This window comes from Micropterus dolomieu, linkage group LG05 (genome assembly GCF_021292245.1).
Source record: "Micropterus dolomieu isolate WLL.071019.BEF.003 ecotype Adirondacks linkage group LG05, ASM2129224v1, whole genome shotgun sequence".
NCBI lineage: Eukaryota > Metazoa > Chordata > Actinopteri > Centrarchiformes > Centrarchidae > Micropterus > Micropterus dolomieu.
The window spans coordinates 4049317-4072803 of NC_060154.1; the positions used below are offsets into that span (position 1 = coordinate 4049317).

Genomic DNA, 23487 nt, shown 5'->3' on the forward strand with positions numbered 1-23487 from the left:
GTAGAACTCCCGATCACTGCTGTGGTAAGTCACATGTTGAACGAAGCAGAGATGTTATCAGCCAAAATGTATTTAAACCGACAAACAAAATGTCTTATTCTGCTTTGTTTTTGTTGTGATGTAATTAAGAGGTAAGTGCAGTTTATTTGCCATCGAGCGAGTCATCAAATTCAGGCTCAGAGTTGAATGCTAATCATAGCTTATTTTGCACTGCTTCTGATGCTACTCCGTTGATAATGATTTACTTATTGTGTGTTGGTATTCAACATGTTTTTTATTACTTTTATAAAGGTGGAAAATACATTTAATTTTGCCATTTTTATATATCATATTTTAGTTTCTGTTTGCCATAAGAGGCAGAGTGCTTTCATTTAAATTGTATATGAGAATTCATTGTGAGACATGTGTTGTCAAATTTGTATTGAAATAACACTATACGATCACAAAGAGAAAACAATTAATAATAAACAGTAGAACTCCCGATCACTGCTGTGGGCTGTCTCTCTGTTCACGACGTTGACATGCCCATCCTGATTAAGACTGGTTTCCTCATATGTAGGTAACCCCCATTCACAACGCAGCAAGGCTGTTCCATAGTGGACCGTCACATATACATGCAGTTTTTATGTCCCGGTGACCAGTGAAAGTGCAGTTATGTCTCTCTCCCCAGTCATTCAGATAGGGGCCTGGTCTTGTTAGTCTGAAATAACTACCAAGATGGCTGAAGAGTGGCAGGACTTGCCCATAAAGACTTTCGAGACCAGAGCTAAAAAGAAGATTAGGGGAGAGCGGGGTGATTTGAGCCTGTGGGGAAGTTGAGCCACCCCTTGTTTCTTGGCAAAATTGGTCATGTCACCACACATTTCTGTAGAGTCATTCATTTTACTCACCCTGTGATGAAGAGAGGCCCATGGAATAAGTGATAAGCACATTTAAGATCAAAAAACGTTTACCGTTCAAAGTGATTCTTGTCTCTGAACAATTACAGACAGGTTTGAGAAAATCTTTTGCATGTGCTATTTCTTTAGGAAATTACAGTGTGAGGCTATACTGTTATTATGACGTTACCCTTAAACAGCTGGATGACACAATTTTGTTAAAATGGCAGGGATGGGGTCATTTGAGCCAAAAGACCTGGGGGAAGTTGAGCCAGCTATTTTACTGTAATTTTACATTGGATTCTTATGCATCAGCGAAATGAAGTGACATTATGCATTTTAGACCAGAAACCATCATGTCATGCTTCTTTACTGTAAATGGAACACAGACAGGACAAAAATGGGAAGTCCATTCATCAGGTGTCACGGGACATGACGATGAACAGGATGACTTTAAAGTGATACATTTAGTTGTTTCATATCAATGTAAGTGTAAATGCTCCGTATTTGTATAGCGCCTTTTCAAGTCTTTTCAATCACTCAAAGCACTTTTACATTACATCTGCATTCACCATTCACACACTGAGCCACACACTGTCAAGTGCTCAGACAGAAACTAACATTCACACACATTCATACACTGGCAGAACAGCCACCAGGGGCAATTCGGGGTTCAGTATCTTGACCAAGGACACTTTGACATGCAGCCTGGAGGAGCCAGGGATTGAACCGCCAACCTTTCCGATTAACGGGCAACCTGCTCTACCTCCTGACCCACATTCGCAACTAGGAGACATCTTGGAGACATAGCTGCAATCTTTCACTGTTTAAGTGCAATTGAATGTTGGGACCTGGCATTTGAGTTTGCATGATAAAATGACATTGATGTCCCTGACCCCCATGTGTCTCAACTTATCCTCTTCCTTGGCTTAACTTGAGTTGAGCCAAGAGTCCACTTTTTTTTGGAAAGCCATATTTTGAAAACAGTTCATTTTAGATCCAAATTGATTATTCCCAGGGATGCACCACATCCCAAAATATGTGTTCATATTTTAGTTGGAGACATTACTGTCATGTCCTCGCTTTCAAGATACCTCAAGTAAAAACTGACTCAACTCACCCCACGCTCCCCTACATTTGGCTTTAACTCATCAGGTGGACAGAAACGCAATTCTGCAAATGAATGTTAATGTTAGTCCATGTCTGTTAGATGTGTCAAATAGGAAACTATTTGCTAACACATTTACTTTAATAAGGCAATAATATGTCACAGCTGTGCTCAGAGCTCATATTGTGCTCACAAGTTGCCAAAAATATGCAAAAAGTCTTATAATAATAGTAATATTCCGATCAACGATGTTACTAAAGTACTGGATGAGGACATTGCCATTGCATTAATTACACCAAAAACCTATTTCTGTCTTGTGAGATAAATATCTCTGCTAATATATTGGGTTCAATACTAGGATAGAGCCTTCCTGATCTAAAACATAAGAAGTCAGAAACAAACATACATGTGACATTTCATTTTCTTTGTGAAATATATTTATGTATATTATATCATGTGTGTCTCTATTCCTAGAAATGGGTGACTGAAAATTTCATCAGCCTGAGTTTCAGGGGAGAGCTTTTGTGTCCTATAATAGTCTGAGCGTTATTCCAGTTTTTTCCACCTTGATCAGAGGACAATTCTAGGAGAACAATGAATGCTTGTAATTTTGACATTCAGACATACTGAACATCAGCACAAAATATTGGCAACTGAAAAGCCACACAGTCTAAAATGTTTTAAGTGCCATAATTTTTGGGTTTGCCATGGATCAAAGCAATTCATTTTCTGACAGTAACAGGAATGTATTTGAAAGTCAATTAAGTATATTTATGTGTGATTGACAACCTGTCGACTTTGCTGACACAGCCTTAATTGTTCTGGTGCAGTAAATCCCTGCCACCATGTACTGAGCGCAGATTCAAACACAAAGATTGAATTGCAAGTAATCTTTGACCCAGGCGTTGCTCACAATCCTGTGTAAATGTCACTCACACATGCTGCACTTTTGAGCAAAGAAAGCCTGGAAGACAGGAGGGTAAAATATTTGTTTTAAAATTATTTTGATGGGTATGCAAAAGCGTCTATTCTCTCTCTTTTTACAGCCATCTGTGAGTAAACTAGTGGCCATTGTCTAATTGCTTTGCAGATGTCAAAGCTTTCCCTTGAGACTGACATAAAATATTCATAAGGCATATTTTAAAATGCAAGTAAAGTCATAGCAGTGAGTGAGTTGCAGAGGGGTTGCACTGTATAAGATTTTTTAAACTGAAGACAGCAGCATGTTTTATCCCCGCTGTACAGTCCCCACTGCGTGTCACGTTAAAAGGTCTTACTTAAAGGTTACTTCAGGCTGATTAGACCTCTACTCAGGTTGACGTTTGGAAAAAATAAACCATACAACAAGATCAAATAAGACTCTTTATTGCATGTGAAAGCAACTTGTTCTCACTCCCCGACTCGTCATATATGGACGCATGGTCAAGACCCATCGGCGTCAGTTTGTAATGCACGGAGGATCCCTATAGCGTCATAGTTCAACGCACTGGGGTAGCCCTGTAGCGTCAGTTTGACGGTAAATGCAGGTATATGGTATTTAACAGAAATAAACTGAGCAACGAGGTGGTTGGGGTGGTTGAACCAGGAGACCAGGGTTTCGTGTCCTGTGTGAAACAAATAGTCAACATTAAATAAACTGAACACAATTTGCCCCATTCATCATGAGCTGAACTCAAAGATCTAAGACTTTCTCTATGTACACAAAAGGCCTATTCCTCTCAAATATTGTTCATAAATCTGTCAAAAAAAAAATAGTGAGCACTTCTCCTTTGCAGAGATAATCCATCCACCTCACAGGTGTGGCTTATCAAGATGCTGATCAGACAGCATGGGTATTGCACAGGTGTGCCTTAGGTTGGCCACAAAGGGCCAAAAGCAGGAATTCAATACATACCTTATGTCCCGATTAACCTGTACTACGAAAGTTGGATAGGTCTTTGTGGTTAACTCGAACTCAGAATAGGCTATTATGAGTTTGGGCTACACAACACATCTGTACTGTGTTAATGAGATCAATTAATACATACCACCTCTGACTTGTTCCACTGTGGTTACACCTGAAACTACGTTATTTTTCACACAATAGCATTACATTTATACTGCAAGCCCTGCAGCCTCTGTGATTTAGGGAGAAGATATTAATTAATTAATTATCGGGCCAATTTCTGAGATGTAGACCATCTGTATAGGCTAACAACTGAATTATCCTAAATGTTTTCACATATTATTATATACACTATTATTATACACTATTTTTCGTGTCCAAAGTCAGGTGGGGGTTAATATTCTGAGAAAAAGAAATTCCTGGTTGAAAGTGATAAATTTGTAAAAACAAAACTCCCTGAGATTACAGTCATAAAAAAATCCAAATCACTGTGTAGTTTTCTTCTGAATACGCCCAATTCACTGCAAAGTCTCCAAAGTCCCAATGCATGATAATATGGTGATTGTACTCTGAAATCACTTGTATTTCCTCATTTCAAAATCCGATTGAGAAGTAGACTATGATATAATTTTTTACTGCATGCATAATACACTGCAGAGGTGTTTGTGTGTGTGTGTGTGTGTGATGTTGCAGCCTTGCAAAATGAATCAATCTGGTTCCTTGACAAAAAAAAAACACCACCATTTTCTCTCATAAATGTATGACTGTAATTTCAGAGAATATTCAAGCGCTGACCTCCGGGATGCGCGCATTTATCAGACCCAAAACCCATGCGGGGTGCCTCTTGGGGTGTACCTTTTTTATATCTTAAATCATATCACACATAAAAGAAGAGTACATAAAATACAAAATAGATAGAGAATTAGCCTTCAATAACAACACTGTGAAGATAATTACAAATTTACTCAATGGAACTCCAACAAGCATCCCCGGCTTTGTTAGCCGCCTGGATTTAGATTTAACCATTAACGTGTCTTTAAACTCCTCATATCCTGACACTATCAAAAAACTAGGCAAAAATCTGCGTGGCCGAACACACTCCTTTCATGCAAACGCACACCGACTCAACTGACCAACATCTTATTCAGCATCTTCTTGGGAAGAGTTTGTCAACCCTGACTTTCCTTGATAACCCTGAGTTAAATCTGAGTAGGTTAAACTCCCTTTGTAGTACGGGCCTCAGATCAAGTGAGGATACTATTGTTTATATCAACATGACATTGTAGCAAGTCAGGAAGTCGGACAGAAATGTAACCATACATTGTGTCTGACAATCGATTCTGCACAGGGCCGGTATTTTTCAAGCTTCTCCAAGTTTCATTTTAGTCTTAAGTGCTGAGAATTCATGAAATTTATTCCTACTTTTAAACTTAAGAATAAAAGCAAGTTGTCAAATTTCTTAGAGCTAAGAATCACTCTTACTCTCCCAGTTATTTAAGACAGCTCCAGAGGTCTCGCAAGTGGTTAGGAGTTGCCAGTAGGGCTTGTGATGGCACTGTGGAGACAGAGACATGCGGAGAGGAGAGGACGCGCAGTTAATAAGACGGGTTCAGACAGCGCAAGCATAATCTTTGTCAGCGAGTTGGTGAGGGACGTCATCTCAGCACTGACTTTACACGTCATGCGTTTTCAGTTAAACTGAAGGTGGTGATGACGCTTCATTTATTTGCCACAGGACAAATGCAGCAATGCTGGTGATTTTGGCCGTCACAACCATCAATAAGCCGAATAGTCATGGAAACAATTATAGCAGTTAGGCTACAGGTCCACACATTGTCACGCATTTCATCGACTTCCCAACAACACCCCCCATAAACCGACAGAAGCAAACACAGTTCATGCAAATAGCCGGCTTCACAGGAGTAGTAGGCGCATTTGATGGCGCTGATATAAAGATAAACTTTATCTTTTTAATTTATTAATGTGTCTTGAAAATTCTTTATTGTTAAATGTGTGTTGAATATAAACTCCTCTTAGGAATTTCACCATTCAATGTGAATTTATTTGAGAATATTCTTAAATAAGGAAATCTGATCTGTGATTGCTCCTTGCCTACATTGTCATCCAATGACTATGATGCTTGATAACTAACTTTCAAACACAGCTTTGAGCCAAGCATCTTTTGACTCTTAAGTCAGTTCTCAGTAGTGTTCTTCTGAGTAATTCTGAGAAGCTTGATAAATACGGGCCCAGGTCTTTTTTTCTCTTTAATTAGTTACTCTTTAAAGGTTAGTTCAAGAAAACTTCTTAACCTGCATTACTTTAATGGACTTTATCTCTGCACCTTTTCAATTGTCTTTGTATTTATTCAGTCATTAATTTCATAATTTGCTTGAGTATTGTTATGCTTTTCGTGTGAGGTCAGTTATGTCTATGCTGTGGCCATATGGGTGTGGGGGTAACTAGCAGCGTGTAAGTTGTCCTGCCGAGGTACAACAAAAAAGGAACACGATCATGAGGTAGATGTCAATCTACCACAGCCCATGCTCTTCCCACAAATAAGTTCTCCAAGACAAGTGAAAACACCTGTGTCAGTGTGCCACTGGTGTGCAGACAACAGATGCACTTGTTGTTGTCTGATTTGGGTCTTTAACCCGTTAACGCCTGAATTTATTTACGATCAAAAAATAGATTGTTAATTTGTCTTTAGAACATAGAAAAGATATAAATTCAGGTATGTGTAGGTATGATGCAAATTAGCGACAACAGGCATAAATGAGAAACCAGGGCTTGCAAAAGGTTCCTAGGTTCATATCAAATATGCACCAACAGGCATTGGGGGAATCCATGCGCTATTTTGGCTTGCAGTCTGCAAGGAAGAGGTATGATGCGAATTCGCGACAATCGGCGTCAAGGGGTTAGTATTAGAGCCTCTGACACATACTAACCTTTCTTCCAGCCTTTAAAATTTGAAGCTTGATCTTAAATATCAAAGATAATGGTCTGGTTTTTTGGGATGGTTCATATTTTAAAACGAGAACGTGAAGTTTTGTTTATTTATTTTAACGTCTTATATTACACATCGGCTTTGCACTGTTATTTTGTGGGAATTATTGGGTCTCTGTAAATAATTTAGATTTTTTTTGGAGCTCATCGTGTTGGCCACATATTCCTTGTAGTCTAAGGTGAGTAAGATTTTAATGTGTTTTATTAAATTAAATTTGTTAAAGGACTCCACCACATACATGTTCCAAGTGCAATTGAATATAATTAATAATTTTAAGCTATTTTTACGTTGCAAGTAATGTTTTTGCGTTTTCTTTTTCATTCACATTAGGCTTTCTGGACTGAATGCATATTGGCTGATTCTGTCTTTCATTGTTCTCTTGAAAACAAACAGCAGGGAAGCAGAGTGGTAGCAACATCCTCTTTTCAAGAGGAAGCAGCGGGGTTATTGGAAACAGCACAGGTGCTAGTGAGTTATCAACCTGCAACAACTGCAGCTGTCAACCTTATGATTGATGTCTTCCACTGTTACTCGCTATAAATAATATTGGAAACCAAATAGCTTGAGATGCTGGAGTGCAATTGTAAGAAAAAAGGTAGGGTCTCAAAAATGGCGCTGGACCTGTATACGGTCTACTTTATAGGAGCTGATGTTTTATTACTGATTGACATTTTGAGTAAACGGACCATGCCAGTAGTTCTTATTGTTTTGTCCATCATCTAATACCATTTAATGTCATAGCTGACCATTTTCCTAAGCTTTTAGCATGACTGAATTTAGAATACATTTTTCCAGGAAGCTCCTGGTTTTGATTTATTTTAATGTGATGAAAATCATTTTGCAAGTGTTTGAGACTACCTAATGTCCATTATTAGTTTCCACTATTATTCCACATGGTTTTTATAATTTAATAATTGCATTAGTTTTATGTTTCATAGTTTTTACATTGAAAACGTGGAGTAAGCAATTCTGGAGAAATCCAGCACCATGACAAATATTAAAGTGAACCATGACGCAGCAAGTGATGTAACTAAAGTTGTGATGTAACTAAGTTGTGGGTATGCATACTGTTGTTACAGTTGCTGCTGTGAAGCAATACAAACAACTCTTTCTCTGCTACTATAGCTAACATCACAACAACAGCATGTCTTGGCAAACAAGAAAGTAAGCTGAATATCCATAGGGAAGTCATTTAACATTACCTGAAACACAAATGATGGCTGGAACGGCTGGAATAGTGTTGTGTAGCGGGGTGCGAGCCACTTGGTTTCCTATTTACAGAGCCAGGGCTATATACAAACACAGGATTTTTTTTCAGCGCACACACAGAAGGGACAGCTAATAGACCCTGAGGAGATATTCGCTGAATTTGACAAAAAGACGCATATTTGATTAGATTCGCATACGCACCTTTTAAATGTTTTGCTAAAAGTCTAAATTTGCTGTTACATTTCTTTGCTGCACACTTGTTGATAGGTCAGATTTGCTGCATCTGGGGTAACATCAATAAAGATAATTCCAAGGCCTGAAAGAGGTTTGTGCCATCAAAACAAATTAATCCCAATTAGCCAGAATACAGTAGCAAAACTGATTACAGCAATTATGGCAAACGACCACAAACAGTGAAATTGCAGGGGAATCCAGAGGCATATTGCTTCTCTTACAGTGTTGTGAGTTTGCCAGTAATATAAGAATATAAAATACCTTACCTCCCACTGCTGTATTTTCAATAGCAATGTTGCAAAAAGCATCTTCCTCATTTGTATATCTGAAAATAAGGAATTTTTTTTAATCATTTCCTGTCAAATATACTCCCTCAATTGCACTCAGTGGAGGCGTGGATCCATGATTATTAAGATGGAGCCCACACTAACTTTTCTAAGGCTGGTTTTGTCCCAGCAGGGGCTGTCATTAACATGGACTCCTGCTCGGAGCCTCAAGCCTTTAACTGTCCTTAAACTGCCCGTGTAAAAGTGGGAAATTAGCAAATGTCAATCACTGGCTGACACTACTATCAAGAGGAGTCAGTTGGAGTCTGAAAGGGCCTGAGGGGGAGATGGTGGCAGAGTGGGGTAGCGTTTGCTTTACATTGCCACACTCGGAATATGTATTCATAATATTATGTTCATCTTCTTTACTGTGCTCAAATTCTTGCCTACGGTGCTTCACACCAAGTCGTCTCCTCCTCTGTCACCTTGTTTGCTAAAAATGACTGCCACTGGAAATCATGTAGGTGTATCAGCTAGATGGTAGCACGGTCACAATCACGTGCATATTAGTATGCTTTCAAACGCCTCTTCTGTCCGATGTCTGTGAAGGTTCTCAGTCATCCAGGTCATAGTTATCCAAAGAAGTTTAAAGTCAACGGCAATTGGACTTGGTTGAAGATACTAGAAGACGTTTCGTCCCTCATCTGAGAGACTTCTTCAGTTCTGAAATGACTAGTAGAGAAACTCAGCTAATTAACCTCTGTGGGGTCGTTGGCCAAGATCATCGATACCGCTGGCTCGTTAGTTCTCCTGGCTGTTGTAACGACAGTCGTTATGGTCGTTAGAACCACCCGCGGCCAAGTCGGAACAACTATTGTTGGCATCATCATCTGAGGCCAAGAGGTAAGGCTTGTTGAGTTTCCTGGGAAGTGATGAAAAGGCCGCATTGTAAGTGGGGATAAGTGGTGGCCTAGACCCCCACCTCTGTTCAGTGATGGCTTCTCAGCCCAGGTGTAAATGGCTTCCTTGACACCGTTTTCAAACCTTCTTTCCAATGCAGGTAATATTGTCAGGACACAAAGAGAAAGGGTCTGAACTGACAGACACTGACTGGATTTTAACTTTTACCAGTTTTGTATAGCAGATTACATTTTTATAGTGAATTATTTTTTATAAAACCGGTTGGTTTCCTTGTGACAAGTACTCTATTATTTGGACCAACATCAACAGGAGGGAATTTGCATGGCAGAGCATCCCCACAAAACTAGATGTAGGCCTATTAGGTAAAGTTTTGTAGCCTATAATTTTAACTTGATTTAAAAAGGCTACAGCCGTGTTGCGCACAGAAACTGTTGCCATGGCTACTGTCCATTGAGCGCCTGCTGTTTACTCGAGAAGCGCTTGTCTCCTGTTTACCTGAGGAAAGAGCAACCTTGCGGGGCAAAGAAACTACTTTGCGATTTTAAGTATGTTTCTAAGACAGATCCCCAATACTAATCAGCGTCCACTTTGCTAGGGCATTTGATCGCTTGTCTTACTTCTCCCATATGCTACATCCAACTTAGTCCATCAGTTTGGGTGGGTGATTGGGTGATTTGCAGGTTGGTCAACATCCCACCCATGTGACCCATGGTTTGACTGCAGTGAAAAGACAGATGTTTATACGCAGCATCTGTCTTTTCACTGCAGCTCTGCATTGTGATGTAACGTTATATATTTATTACTTTAAAAAGTAACAATGGCAGTAAAACTTTTTCTCATACTGTTATGGTTAAACTTTGCAATCAATCCACTGTTCACCTGCGTGCCGAACCGTGCGGAGGGAGGTGGGGGGATATTTTCATGACAAAAAAAACGTTTCAAAACATCTATTTTCTCACAAATTGCACCCTGTTATAGCCTCATAAACAGATAACATGGAAAAAAAGAGGATCCATGAGGATTTGTACAACACAGGTGGCTCAGCCTGAGAGAGAGAGAGAGAGAGAGAGAGAGAGAGAGAGAGAGAGAGAGAGAGAGAGAGAGAGAGAGAGAGAGAGAGAGAGAGAGAGAGAGAGAGAGGTGTGTGAGTAGCCATTTGTGAGCTAACTATTAATAATAACGTTTTTAATTTCTAATTAAATTTACAAAGAACAGTTTTCAATTCAGGTTTTTATTTAATGAAAAATTCCACCAAAAAATAATTGTTGTAGTTATTACACTACTACAACTCGTTACATTTTTCCTGTCGTGCACCCCCTAGAGGCAGCTCACGCACCCCAACCAGTGTGTGTACCACACTTTGGGAATCGCTGGGAACTCGTCTTATGGATTTTTCTACCCTCATTTCTGTTTTCACAGCAGCAGGTGTGCTACATGTGGAGGAGGCTTGTTAAAGACCAATGTCGTACCAAATGTCATCTGCACTGGTGTGTTAACTGTTAACTGTTGCTTTATCTGGTCTGTGCTTGTAAAATATTCACCTTGTCTGCGTTTTCTAACATAATACTAGATAAGATCTCTCTGTGTGTGTTTCTCTGCAAAATGCTAAAATGGGTCACCAGATATACTTTGCCATCCAATTATATACCTGGGTGGCCTGCCCAAGTAAAGTCTAAGCCCTCATGGTTATAAGTTCAGATGTCATTTGATTAGTTGTTTTTATTTTGTTTAAATTTCATCATACTTGCTTTTTGGCTTCAGTTCTTTTTTAGTATTTAGAAATGAGTGATATTTTTTGATGTATTACTGTGTTCAAGAAAAATTGGACATGATACAAAGCACTGTCAAGGGTGCTCAGGGCATGGATGCTGATTTTTGGTAATTCTGTGTCTAAAAAAAATGTGTGGCAGAGCTGGAATTGGCAAAAACACTATAACCAAATCACATCAAATTTTTTTCTTTCCCTTTTTAAAAGCTGTGCTCAACAACTCTTTCCATTATGCAAAAGAACTTCTGCTACAAAAACTTGATTATTTTGATGGCGGTGCTGAATGTTGCTGTTGTGATCTTCAACAATCGAAAGCAGTGTGTTGGGTCCATAGCCTGTATAAAACATGGTACTATCGTGGTGTCAGCCATAGGTTTCTGAAGAGCGATTCTGATGCTCAATGTTGGTGTTTTCAGCCGTCTCCATCTTGGCAGTGCCTGACTCGCCCAACTCCAGGCTAGTCCAAAAATGGGCAAAGTGGTAGTGTCGCAGGAGCTGAGGCGGGCCAAATGAAGCCTTCTTTGTTTTATTGCCCTCTCACGGTTTACTCCCGCCGTCACATTCACACAGGTGACATATTTACAACTGGCTGATAAAAACCCTGATGCAAACACCTGGTAAGTGTGACATGGTAACTATAGTTGGGATATTTTCTGACATCCCTATGTTGGCAAGGACCTTCTGAGTGAACCATTAAACAATTGACCATTGTATAATGGGCCCCAAAGGGTACAGCAGTTTGTATCCTCCTATTTCAAACAAGCGGGTCTGCATTTATGTTTGTGCTTTCAGAGAAGCCTTTGGAAGAGGACAGGTCTGTCAACTTGTTCTGACATCCTGGATTTGAAATATGGACTATAGGAGGATGCAGTCTTTGAAATGAGGTGCAACACACTGCAGGAGAAGTAGAAATCCCTGAGTCTCCCATTGTGTTTTCCCAAAATACAGTCCTGTGCTCCCCTGTCTCAGCTGCTTCTAATTAAGGCCTGCCTTATTATCCCTAATGTATTTAGGCTGTGTCTTCAGTCAGCTGTGTACTGGAGTCTCTCCTGCTGAGAGAATCGACAGACCAGTGTAATTATTCATAAAAACAAGCACAAAAACAAAGCAAATGGTCTAAATTGAACAAAGTGAAAACAAAATAAGTAATTGTTCTATGATTTTTTTTGTTGGTAGTTCACATTTAAGCTAAAGTATTTTAAGACAAGCCTGTTGGTTATAGCTGGACTAGTGCAGTTTATAAGGACATTGTTTTGAACTCTTTTTGGATTCATACTCAGGATGCTAATGGAAACGGCAAATGAAATTTCAAATAAAACTGACATTCATTTGGGGATGTTGGGAAAAGAGTATTTGTGCCCTAATCAAAAAAAGAAATAAATCCATTTGCTTTTTGGCTCATTGACAAACAAACAAACAAAAAAGGAAACAACCAAAACAAGCATATTTAAGAACACTTGGCTGCACTATCCACTTTATACTTTTACCTGAGATGCCCTAACAATACCTAAGGCTTTAGCATTGCAATTATAATTTTGTTAAGAGATTAAAATAATAAGCTCTAAGAATAGCTTCTGTGGCCTTTTTTTTTACATTTGCATGCCAACAAAGCAGAACCACATGGGGAAAGCTCCACACAGTTTTACTCTGCTGCTGTAAGTGACTGATCCTTTTAAGGCACAACACTACGCACTGTGTACAATAACCGCAATCTTTCAGGTTTATTGCATGTCACATGTGTGAGATGGGTCTAATAAAATCTTGGCCAGAATCTGTGACTAACTGTCTCATCTATTTTGAAGGCATGTCAAATCATGCAAAGAATGCCTATAGCAGATTGTGGCACTACAAAAATTTAATGTAAATAGTTTGTTTATTTTTACTTAATCAGAAATTGAGGCTACATTGTTGCATTGCGAAGTATATTCTTTATCATATCATGCCATACTTATTGATTTGTTTGCAGATGTGGGTCACAGCAGCAGCTCATATTGACTCACTCACTCAAATTGGTCCTACAGTTCTGACAGTGTCAGACTTTTGATGCTTTGTTCTACAAGCTTTAAATCAGCCGTCAGTGGACTTGTCTCACAATCGCAATCTAGACCACATATTTCACCATGTTTCTCTCACAACTGCTAACTTTTGTTTGGGACAGCCCAAAACTGTACAGGGTTTGTCTTAGTGCAACAATTCTGTTCAAATGAACTGAATTTAATGATCATGTTATTGATGCTGGTGGGTGCAAATTTTATCAGGGTTAGGGGTCATTTTTAAAATGTTATTCTTCCACCTTCAGTTTGGATGCACACTGTACTCATCACAACACTTTTGTGAAATAAGCCCCTGGTACAGATATTGCTGAAAATTTTCCGTTCATCCAACCAAGAACAAGAGGTCAGTCTACCTCTATATTACTATGCTTTTGATACACTACAAGCATGGATTTTCAAAGCTGTCCTCCAGAATGGCAGAGGGCAAAAATTACCACATGCCTGCTTTTAACCTCATGGTATGGTCTGTCTGTCACATGCAAATGCACATAAACCCATCGTGGAAACTGGACAGCACAGGAGAAAGAGAGAATGAGGCAAAGAGAAAAGGTAATGCTGAGAGGAAATTGTGAATTTTGTGAATCTTCATGACGAGGGACGTGGTTGGTGTTTAAAAAAGCACAACTACCTTTCCTGAGTTAATTACATATTTTAAAAACATATTCATCAAAATGAAGAGCTATATACTCTTCTCTGTTAATTAGAAGTATCTAATTGGCCTGGATTGAATTCTTAGGTGTCACTAGACCCTCTTTACTAGGGCACGTGCCCCAGTGAAATTGTCAAGACCCCTTGGCATTGTTTTTGGACGTGTACAGTAGGGCTTCGCAGTCAAGTTAGCAACAATTGGCAACATCTGCAACATCCTGTCAAGTTAGCAATAATATATAAACATCCGGTTACAATTCCAAAATAAAACTACTGGTTGATGTGAAAAGGCATATTGTTACGATATAAAATGTTGCAAAAACGAGTCAATGTTGAAAGCGAGTTTTTACAACGTTGATGAGAGGATTAAGAGGGACTATCCTTCTGTGAACAAGAAGATCACTTGATGAGAGTGATTTTTGGGAACAGCAGTCAGGTAAAATTGTTTTCCTTCCTTTGTTGTTTATTTTATATACTAATTCTTGTACCAGCACTTTACCAAACAGGCACCTTATTAAGTATGCAGATGATACTGCCTTGTTAAGTCTACTATATGATGATGAGGAGGAGCATGGGCCAGTTCTTGACTATTTCTTAGAGTGGTGTGAAAAGTCAAGCCTCCTTCTAAACACCACCAAAACAAAAGAAATGTCTATTGATTTTAGAATGATCCAATCATCAAATTCAACTTTTATCAACGGGGAGGCTATACAATCAGTTACAAATTATAAATATCTTGGCATTGTGATTGACCATAAGCTTAAATGGGATCTGTGGTCTGACCTCATCAGTACTAAGACAAAGAATGTACTTTTTAAAGAAATTGTTATCCTTTAATGTTCACAAAAAAATGCTTCAGATGTTTTATTCTTCTTTTATTGAAAGTGTGTTGGCCTTCTGCATCATCTGCTGGTTTGGTAATGCTACTGAGGCACAGAAGAAGTCTGTAAGGAAAACAGTAACAATGGCCAGTAAACTATTAGGGATCAAGTTACCAAGTGTGGAATGCATTTATAGGGAAAGGGTAAGGAACAAGGCAAAAACCATTGTGGGAGACAAGAGGCACCCCCTTGCCTCTTCATTCGAACTACTGCCTTCTGGGCGACGATATTGCCTCCCTCTATTTACCAAAAATAGATCAAAGTTTTCATTTGTGCCTCAAGCAATTAAGCTGTTAAATATGTAAGTTAATAGGTAGGATACTCAGCTGGTCTGGTATTGCCTAATCAAATAGGTAGTAAAAGTGCAGGGTATGGGGAAATATGTGTCAAGTGACTTTGTATATTTAAAGGTTCTCTTTGGTGTATATGTATGATGTATGTTGTATGATGTATGTTTGTAATCCCTACTTGATTGCCATGCAAACAAATTTCCTTACAGGGACAAATAAATGTACTTACTTACTTCTCTCTCTCTCACTCTCGCTGTCTGTCTTGGTAACCCAGGTGAGCAGCCCACGTGCAACAATTATAACGTTTATAAACTGCAGCACTGAAAAGAAAACCACGTCGCACATGAACATGCGCTCCTACAAATGCGCGCATGCACGAAATGAAGCCAAAGGGGTAAGCCAGAGATCGGACAGTGAAGCCGACCAAAACCTGCATGGAGGGATCCATGTAGGCCCAAAAATGACGTCAAAACCCTGTGACACCCCGTTGCACATGAGAGATTTAACCGTATTGTTTAGATTTTAAACTCTCTGCAATCTAATAAAAACTATTCGCCAATCAGTGACGTTGCGTTGGTGTTTGACAGGTGAGCCTCGTAGGTGGAGTCAGACAAATACACTGAGCCATGAGACTTTTTGTTGGCGCAGTTATGCAGCTACCAGAATTACGGTGTTTCTGCTGTCTACGTCATTAAACCACAGTTATGCTGCGCAATCATGCGCAGTAGACGCTAGTGCCAACAGAAAGTAGTCCTTTAGTAGTATTTTACTGGTCCAAAACTGGTTTCACTGCTCTCCATTCAAATCAGCGGGGTGGCTTTGTCCAGTAATATACTGTCTATGAATGAAACTTGCACATCCGGCTGAGCGGTGCTACAGTCTGCAGCTGGACTTTATTGCATTCCAGCAGCAACATTAGTGGGATCAGTCCAGACACGGGTGTGATGGCACTCCTCATAGGTACACATCATTCTAACACGAGACAATAATTATCTGTCCCTCAGTGAAGGTTTAGTTACAACTATAGACTAATACAAGATGGAAAGTAGTGGATTCACATTGACTATTAAAATGCTGACTAGCAGGGCGGAATGGGCAACATGGATGTACATCTTTCAGTAGATAATAAACATCACATAGTCATGTTATAGTATAAATAGTATTTTCCTTTTGAAAATGTATTAAAAGAAACCTGTGGAGTCAGTTTGAATGGGCCTGATTGAGCTGATTACATTAATATTTTCCAAGTATTGATATTTATAATTTACAGGGGCTCTGCTGAAGTTTGTCAGTAGAGTAGATGCTGGATCATAATCCAGTAGTAGCACAGACCCAGTCCAGATGTTTTTAGCAGGTCACAGAGACCCAGGTGAAATACAGGCAACCTCAGCCAGTAAAAGCACAGCCAGAGGTCTACAGGCAGCATCAGATACAAGGTCTATTCAAATCAGCAGTGATATTTTCTAGACTGTTTTAAAGGAGAGGTGGTAGTGAGAGCACTGCAGTGTCAGATGTGACTGTTCAGCAGTGGCAAAATGTTTATATGGCTCACAAGTCAGGTATGAGGAACCCCATATCAGAATTTTTCTTAGGTGGTACCATAGGTGTGTGTGCTTATGCTCTGGTCAAAGCCCTTTCTGATATGACAGTGCCAATATTAATGGGCTGAGCAAGGGAAGCTGGTGAGGCACATACTAACACATTTCATACACTTCAGTCAAAAATATATGAGGATGAGGGGGTCTGTGCCCCAGTAGAGCTTTAAGTCTGACTGAAGTAGATTACCACTCTGAATAACTATCCAAGTCTGCCCCTGTCCCAAACCCTTTACTGTTCAGAATCCTGGAGCCTATGCTGCCCTGCAAAGCACAGTTGAGTTTTTCTTGGTACCTTCCCTTAATCCCCACTGCCATCTTAAGTGTCTACCATTACTCTGGAAACTCAAGTGGAATTTTTATTAAATCAATCATTTAAAGGACCAGGGAACAAATGCATAAGTGTGTACACTCAAGGGCCACATGTTACCAAAAAATGTATTCTGATAGTTCTTTTCTCTGTATAATGAACAAGAGTGACAAATATTTAGAGGTTTTTCAGTTCTGTACATTATGGCAATATTATTTACTTTAAATCCTCTATTGTCTTTGAATGCTGCCCCCCTAACACTGCATTTGACCACTCTCATGACTTATAGTGCTACATACTAGGCATCTTAAACGATTGCTGAATGAATCATCAAAGTGATCAATTTTTGTGCTGTCCTACAGGTATTAAACAAGTGAGATGCATTGAGGGGGAAATAAGAGAAAATGTGATTGCTGCAGCAGCCTTTAGATTTTGTTTTAAGTGACTGTCATTCACAGCCAGTCAGGTGATGAGAAATAAATATCTTTACAGCTCAAGACACCAAAATTATAACTGACACGTCCCCTCACTGTGCCTTTCCTCTGACTTTGGCAAGTCAATGTTTGCAATGACTCAAGGCCACCAAGTCAATATGCCACCACACCTGCATACACCATCTATCAAGAAAACTGAGCTCATAGTTCCAGAAATGTTGGTATTTTGTGTATGTTAATGTAGAGTAATTGTAGGCAGAATTTACACATCACTACATAACAGTAAAAACATGAAAATATACAACAATTAGACCTTTTTCATAGGAAAAGCACAGGCGTTACTAATAACATTATCTGTAGTGCCACAATACCAGGGTCTAAATGGGATTGAGCCCTCTTTAATTTTGTAATTTCCACCTTTTGCTTTTCTTAATGTGATATGTCTTCTGTGAAATTGCCTATCCAAAGTTCCCCCTGCATATAAACATGATATGAACATTACACCTACATTTAACTTTTTAACTGTTCTGGTTAGATGCTTGATTATTAAGTTTATATGTATTAGTAAATTTTGTTTTCTCATCAAGTTTATCTTTATTTCAGTATATCTCAGTGTTTTCACACAAAGATCACACATTTCTATTTTCTATATATTAGAAGTCACTTAAGTTACATCCTATAAGTAATCTGACACTGGTAAAAAGTATACCTGTAATAACAGATATTCTTGGCCACTTCAGAGCAGTGGATATAAGCTGTAATCACAACTCTGACATATTATTATCTTAAGTTGGTACTTGTTAGCTTGTTAGGTAACTGTACACACTGCTGTAATGGAGCATTAGCTTTCATTATAGGTTGTGTTACTGCCACCTGAAAAGTGAAAGTCAAATAGTCACTCTCCTTTTTTGTTTTTTGTTATATGCATAGAAACTCTGTGTGTGTTATTTGTCTGCTTTTTCACTGAAAACATTTGTGGGCCAAAAACTAAAACAATGAACTGAAAGACTATAAAGCTCCGTAATGTGATTTATTGTTAATATAGAGTCCTGTCCTGTCAATAGTCCTCATTAGCTTAGCTTTTTTCCCCAAACAGTGAGCATTAATAAAAACCATGCAGAATACTTGCCAGGACACACCACGTATGGCCTTTGTAGACAACGATAATGCAAATCTTAAACAATGACAGGTAGTCCTTGATTAAGCTTCTACCTATAAGGCATGTGGGGTGGGGTGGATTTAAAAGCACAGGAGTTTGAGATCATTTGCATTGATCATGTCACATCCTTGTTATAGAGAACCAATCCCTGAGAATTAACTTAAGTTCCGGAACTCTAATCATTTTTAACCATCCTGCTGAAATGAAGGCAAGAGTGATCAATATGGCTTCGACTGATTCCATGTGGGGGTCACTCCTCTTCTTATCTCCTCCTCTAAAAGCATTGACAGATGAATTTAACAAGAGGGGCACTATCTGCCTCGCCAAGAATAGAACTGCTAAACTATCTGCGGCCTTGCTTGTATGGTTTCAGCAGTATTGATGAATATATCACAGTGTGTTCAGTCAGAAGGAACCAATCCTTTTTCTCTTCCTTTCCTTTTTTTTAATGACTGATTCAGTTAGATGTCTTCCAATGGAGCTGGGTGCGATGACCCAAGGTAAGCTGCACTTTTCAGAAGCAAATTTGTGTGCTGTTAAATGGAAATATTCTCAATACCAAAATGCATTTATTCCGTCTAATCTGCTTGAGGTCATGAGTGCTGTTACAGATCAGTAATCAAGTTGTATGCAGTATGTGTGGAACAGTATGTAACAGTATGTAAACAAATGATTATTTACTTCATACTATACAACCTGTTGTAAAAACTTTGTGCACAATAGTTTTGTATTAATTGTAAACTTATATCCGCTACTGATTGTACATCAACTGTAATTTCCTCTGGGCAGTAAGAAAAAGAGAAAAATAAGGCTAAATCTATGAGACTGTAGACTTGTGCTTTCACAAGTTAGTTAGCATCAGCACTAAGATGTACAATGAAATTGTTGAAATAGATTTTCTAGCATCGGCCACATGGAGAAACAGCATGTTTAGTCTGTGAGGAAGAAGACAAGAATGATGCCAGCATTCACCGGGGATCTGGAACTGGTAAATCAAATTGAAAGCCATAAGCATTATCTATTACACCTTTCCTGCTCTTGCGAAAATGATCTGTTCAGTTGCCCTTTAGACTAACATTTATATTTTCATATGGTTGTTGCTTTTTAGTATTTGACTACATATATTTTATGCATGTCAGGACCAATTTTACTTCAATATTTCAGTGTATTCAACATCAGAGAAATTCTGTCAGCCATCAATGATTGAATCATTTTTCCATATTGAAATAAATGATGCTGTGTCTGACCCATTGCCCATGTTGTATTCACCTCCAGCAGGACTGTTGAAAGGAAGAACTCCCTCCATGGCTGATGTAAATGATGGTTGAAGAAGAGCCTGAGGTTTAGAAGTCTTACACAAAGCCTGGAGTAACATAGCTTCCCTTTATCGCACCTGATGGGCAGAATTTCTGGTGAAACCTTTCAATTCAATCAAACAGAATAAAACAAACTATCTTGATCTCATGGCCCTGGTTCCTTGCTATAGTCTACATTTTATATAGTATATTTCATGTGTCAGTGTGCATATTTTATATTGGCTTGTAAAACGTGTGTTTTCATTATGTTTTTGCTCCCAAGTTTAACACACATTTAGTTGCCATGAATGAAATATTATAAATCAGATATTATAAAATTATATAAATTGGATTCAATTGAAGTCCATCATACCAAATACATTCACTACACACATTCTGTTAATGTTTTTAGCAAATGCATTCATGCTGATTGTTCACAGTGTTATCACATGTGTGCTGGTTCCATTTTCTTCGTCCAAGAGATGTTTAATGTTTTTATTTATTTATTTAATACTGATTTATTTATTAGCCTTATATGCTAAGTAAAAGCACCTGGATGGTGACACAGTTTGTTTTCCCTATGATTGATTTAGTGTGGTGCATAGGTTAACAAGATCCCACTGTGGGAAATGATGAAGGACACTTATTAATATCACAGCATGCGCAGGCCTGGGGAAAAAGGGCGCTCATTGTTTTTCCAAGCAGCCTGCTATCCCACAGTGTGAGAGGCAGGGAAGACTTATTTACCACTTGTCCCTCAGATTCTGTGATATTTTTCTATCAAACTTAACCATTCCCCTCACTCTCACCCTCACTCTGTTTTTTTCCAGTGTCTGAGAAGGAAAACATTACAGGAAGTAATGGGTTGGTTGTAATCCATAACCTTCATTACATTCAAACTGCAGAAAAAACATGGGACATCCAGTGTTTCATGTCTTTAGTTGTTCCCCCCCTTACTGTTGTTGTTTGGTGAAAATACAGTATCATTGGATAGCATTGGCAATGTAAACTGTCTGGTATTATGAGTGTTTCACCACCATTCCAATGTATGTGTTACTGTTGAGAAATACTGTGAGCCAAGTTCAGGTGTGAAGAAGTTTAGAGTCAAAAATTATCTGTGGTTAATTATCACTATGTGGTACAGATGTCACCTAGGCACCTAAGAAATATTATTAACAGTTACAACCATTGTGGGTTTTTAGCTTTCAGTGAAATATTAGGCTTATAGGTCAAGGTGAGTGATTTTATTGTGTGTGTGTGTGTGTGTGTGTGTGTGTGTGTGTGTGTGTGTGTGTGTGTGTGTGTGTGTGTGTGTGTGTGTGTGTGTGTGTGCGCGCAGCACAGATAAAATGTAGGCTATTTGGTTAGGGGGTTATGACAGAATATCATCAGGTGATGTGCAAAAATATTATCCCCAGTGATGCATGTGTTTGTGTATCTTTTTCTTTCTATTGTTCTGGTGGTGTGGAAACCACGCTCATAAATCATATCTTGATGGGAAGAAATAGTATATAGGTTACATACTGTAGGTGTAATGTGGCAATTGCTTCAGCATTCACTGTAACTTTGATTATTGTTCTGACAATTTCTGTGTCCTAAAGTTGCATTTCTTTATTCACACATACAAAGCCACTATATATCACCAGTTTGACCAAAAGTTGTCTACTTTCAGATCCAGCACATAGACATTCTGACTGAACCTTATAGTAAACAAATGTTGTTTTCCAAAAAGTGCCATAAAGTGAATGTGAGTAAACCACAATAATGAGCTAAAAGTGGCTATAAACTCTGTGGAGCAGCAAACTCTGCATGATTTGCTGTGAACCAGCATCCAAGCAATTAGCAATTTATTCAATGTTAATATCAGAAACATTGGTTAAAGTTATTGATTGCACATTTTTTACAAAGTCAAATTTAAGTTCAAATTTTATTGTCATACAGGAGCAACAGGTGAGTGATATTATAATGAGTGTGTGTGGCTGTGTGTGTGTATGTGTGCAGCACAGGTAAAATGTAGGCTATTTGGTTAGGGGGTTACTGATGACAGAATATCATCAGGTAATGTGCAAAAATATTATCCCCAGGGATGTGTGTGTTTGTGTATATTTTTCTTTCCATTGTTCTGGTGGTGTGGAAACCACGCTCATAAGTCATATCTTGATGGGAAGAAAACAGTATATAGGTTACATACTGTAGGTGTAATGTGGCAATTGCTTCAGCATTCACTTGACTGTTATTGTTCTGACATTTTTTGAGCATTTGTCAGTTTCCTGTGAACCAGCATCCAAGCAATTGGCAATTTATTCAATGTAAATATCACAAATATTGCTTAAAGTTATTGAATGTACATACTCACAAAGTTCAAGTTTTATTGTCATACAGGAGCAACAGGAATCTATACAATGAAATTGTTGTACCAATGTCAATTTTAAAAACATAAACTAACAAAATAAAAACTAAATGTGATACACTATGTAAAAGTTACCATTGACGTATTAACCGTCCATTCATTAACTTTATCCGTTGGAAGGTTGCGTGGGGGCCACAGCCAATCTGAGCTAACTATGGGTAGGAAGCGGGGTACACCCCTGGACAGGTTCCCAGTCAGTCACAGGGCTGACACAGAGGCAGACAACCATTTACTGTCACATTCACACCTACAGGCAATTTAGAGTTGCCAATTACCCTAAACTGTCTTTGAAATAGAGGAAGCTGGAGCACTCAGAGAAAACCCAAGCAGGCACAGGGAGACTATGCAAACTCCACACAGAAAAGCCATAGGTTTGAACCCAGAACATTCTCGCTCTGAGGTTGCAGTGCTAAGAAAGAAAAAAAACCCTCTGCATTGCTCTCTGTATTGCACGCAATGATGAGACATTGACAATTTAAGTACAAACACTGAGTTTCCTGCAGTATAGATTAACTTTCAGTTTTGCTAATTGGCCTCCCAAATGGCATTTTATTTCTTTTATTTTCCTGCAGAGGTAATTAGAGTAATGAGGAACATTGCTGTTTAACAAGAACAGGCAGTACAACTGTACTTGGGCAGACAACCACTGCTGCACTGAAATATGTTGATGGCTGAATTGTAAGTGCTGGACTGGCAAGCTAGCAGAGGAATTTTAAAAGAAGCAAAGAGAAAACGAAAGAGAAGTAGAGGAGGAGGGGGTAGAGAGAAATAATCATTGGGAGAGGAATGTGCTATCCACAGGGGCTCCTGCTAATTGCCTCGCTCATGAGTTTGTGGGACGTGTTAGTCGGCTACTGGATCTGGATCCAGCTCTGCTGCCTCAGGGGTGTTGGCATCTCGGCTCACCAGACGACAGCTCAGTTTGACATGGACTTTTTTTTTTTCTCCTTCCTCCTAGCCATTGCAGCTTGCCTCCCCTAGAGGGTTCCCCCTATCAGAAGTGGCCTAGCTGTGATGGATTGGCATCCTGTGAGTGTCAAACTGCTTTATGGCTCTTTAATGAGGCGATCAGGCAGAGGGAGCCTCCACTGCCACTATTGGTGCTTAAATAGGAAATCAAAACAGGTGAAGTTTC

General features: G+C 39.0%; 1 long non-coding RNA gene across 1 annotated transcript; it reads left to right on the forward strand.

Annotated features, from left to right (window-relative positions):
* Positions 1-18880: 18880 nt before the first annotated feature.
* On the forward strand, positions 18881-20106 carry LOC123970543. The gene is made up of 3 exons (XR_006825004.1): positions 18881-19147; positions 19542-19635; positions 19923-20106. It is a non-coding gene; the product is annotated as an uncharacterized LOC123970543 (long non-coding RNA).
* The last annotated feature ends 3381 nt before the right edge of the window (positions 20107-23487 follow it).